The sequence below is a fragment of the Microcebus murinus genome, chromosome 2 (genome assembly GCF_040939455.1).
Source record: "Microcebus murinus isolate Inina chromosome 2, M.murinus_Inina_mat1.0, whole genome shotgun sequence".
In the NCBI taxonomy this organism is placed as follows: Eukaryota; Metazoa; Chordata; class Mammalia; order Primates; family Cheirogaleidae; genus Microcebus; species Microcebus murinus.
In genome coordinates, this window is record NC_134105.1 from 123,118,024 (window position 1) to 123,121,081 (window position 3,058).

A 3,058-nucleotide genomic window follows, 5' to 3' on the forward strand; every position below is an offset into this window, starting at 1 on the left:
ATCTTTCCCAAAGTCAAGCAGTTGGTGATAATTTTTCTGATGCCAGAGTCTATTCTGTTTCAATGACTTTATAACTTCTCTCTCATGGTTAAAGATCCCCTCTTCCCACTTTTGGCAGAAAGAGATGACCCCAATTATATTCATTTTTCTTCATTAAAAGCTTGCTATTATTTCTACCAAATTCAGAATTTTCTGCATTCTGCTTTATTACTTGCTTGCAGAGTCATTGAGCACAATAGAGATTCCTGCACATTTTGTATCATTAATCATTATGGACGCCCAGTGGGAATCATTCCTCACTCTTAGTCCTTATTCTGAACATGAGAACCTGTCCACTAATTCAGCTGTGATCCAATCAAAATTAAGATGCTATAGGAAAAGTCACCTAGGTGTTTTGGTCCATGCCATTGCAGTAACTAAAATGTTAACTATACCTGAATCAATCAAGATAAAATTAATCTAGTCCACGAATACATACTGAACACTCTCTATGTCTAGAACCCCGTACAGGCAAAATGGTTTGATGGTTCACATCTGAGTTCTGAGTCCTAGTGAGCCCCTTCAGACATAGCCTCAGGCAAAAAGCATGGTTGGCTTCCAAATCATATGCATTTTTCACATGGAAGGGGAAAAAAAACATTTAATCTTCACTTCTAATAAGTCAAAAAAATTAAAATCTTATCCTGGTAGTGTATAACATGTATTTATAGTCCAGTGCCTTCACATCTATAATTAAATATTATAGTCATAGCAAGCCTGTGAAATAGCTAAAATTGTTATTATTCCCATTTGCCAAGGGTAAAATTGAGGCACAATTTGTCTTGGGTAAGCTCTCACAGTGGTTGAACTTAGAATGGAGCTGGATATCCAGAGTTGTTTTGCTGAGAAATCTGTGCATTTCTTACAAAAGATCACTTGGTTTGGGGTATAATTTGGTAGCATTCCATCCCATCCTAATCATGCAGACCAGGAGTAGCTCCACTGCGTGGAGCCAGCACACACAGAACAGGCTTCAGTCTGTTTCAATGTTGTGCCCACCTTGCCTTCTCTCTTCTCATTCATAAACCCAGGGTCCTGAGTCAAACCACATGGAGCTGATCCACCGTGCCTCTGCCTCTGACCTTTTCATCAGTGAACGCATTAGCCACATTGAAACTTTAGCCTTTTATGTGTTCCCATAAGCTATGTATATAAAACCTACAATATATTGTGTCTTCATTCAACATAGAGCATTCTAGTCTCTCTCTCTCTCTCTCTCTCAAGAAGCTTCAATTTCCTGTAATTAATTAATTCTGATGATATTTCCATAGTTAGCCCCTTGATGACCATGAAGAAAGGTCCAGGCTGGTTATGGGCAAGGTGAACAGATAGCTCATTTACCAAATAACTTACTTGGAAACTGCAATATCTGGTGTTTCCATCAGAATCCCAATGGGAAATGCAATTCACCCTGACTGGCTCAAATGAAGAGACCTGGATAAAAGGGGTTACATACAGCAGGTTGAGCAAGGTTGCCAAGGCACCCAGACACTGGCAGCGATGAAAGCTGTTACACTTCCAGGGCAGAAGGGTAAAGGGACAAGCAGAGGAATTAGCATTGTCCAAACGCACCGAAGGCTAGAGTCCTTAGCAGGGCGTAGCTGCTGCCAGAAAGACCACAGTAAAGCTGGCAGAGAGCGAGACAGAAATGCTATGATCTCTCTTTTCTCCCATCCTCTGATCTCTTGCTGGTGCCTCCCACTGGCCAAACCCAACAGGGGCCAGTGGGCAAAGCGCCCCAGGTGATGCTGTCTGCTCTGGACGCCTCCAGGTACAGAGCAAGGCAAGGGGGCAGAGAATGGGCCTGGGCCAGGGTGGGGTTCCTGGGGATTGGTTCAAACAGAATAACCAGTACGCCCAGTTATTCACATGCCATTCTATCTGCAACGGTGGTGGAGGCTGTTTATAATAGTGAAATCCCTTTTCAACATTCTACCATCTGATGCACACATAAAACACTGGTGTAAAATGGCTCTGGCCTGAATACACATCGATGTTTTTTAATGTGTTAGTAAATACAGTCGTTGGCTGTTCCGGGAGAGAATTATGCATCATCAACTGACATAAAAAGGAGTGTAATGTCATCTTCAATTGCTGTTAGAAGAAATAGGATGAAATTATGAGCAATTAGGAAAAGAAATATTGTATCCCTATGGCAGCTCAAGTTTTACGGAAAATCCTTTTGGGCTGGTTATGCAAGCCGGAGCGCCACATAAACGTTTGAGGCCCACACCCAGGCAGAGGAAAGAGTTATGACTTGGGAGTATGTTTCCATGGTAAAGCTTCGGGGAATTTAATGCTCCAAAGTAGCTTGGCGGAGCACATCAGTGGCACAAGGTCAATGAAAAAACCTGTTCTAAGCATGAGGAGTGTTTACAAGCATTCTGTAGATATAGAAAACTCTTATCTCAAAGATGCCAATATTTAAGATAACAAATGACTCCTGAGAAAAACAAGATCAGGCTCCTCAAGGGAATCGTGTGCTAAGAAAGTACAGACCTGGATCTAAGGGAAGGGCCTTGTGCTGTGGCTCAGTTCTAAACAAACAGTATCTGTCTTAAGTGGATTTTCAATTTGGGGTGGGCCATATATGATGACTTTGCAATACCGATCAATTAACTTTCTCCTTGAAAAAAGGATCATAGTCCTTTTAATATCCATTTGTTCTGAAATTGGGAAGGCCTAGTATTGACCTCTGAAATATTGTTGAAACAGAGCTTGAGCTCCTTGAACTATGAAATCAAATACAATCTCTCCACCCTGGCATTCAAGGCCTTAATCCATCTTCTCAGGTTTCCCTTGCAATGTTCCCCTACAAACTAGCAGACTTAATTCCCTCCATCACTTTGATTTTGTTATTTCTTCTATCACTAATCTTTACTATCATTGCTGATCACAAGTCTGCTCATCCTTCAAGACCACCTTCTTTCTCTGTGCAACATGTCCTGACTTGTGCGAATATACTGCTTCTTTTCATCTTTTGTACTCTCAGCGATTGTTAATGTATATGGTACTTATT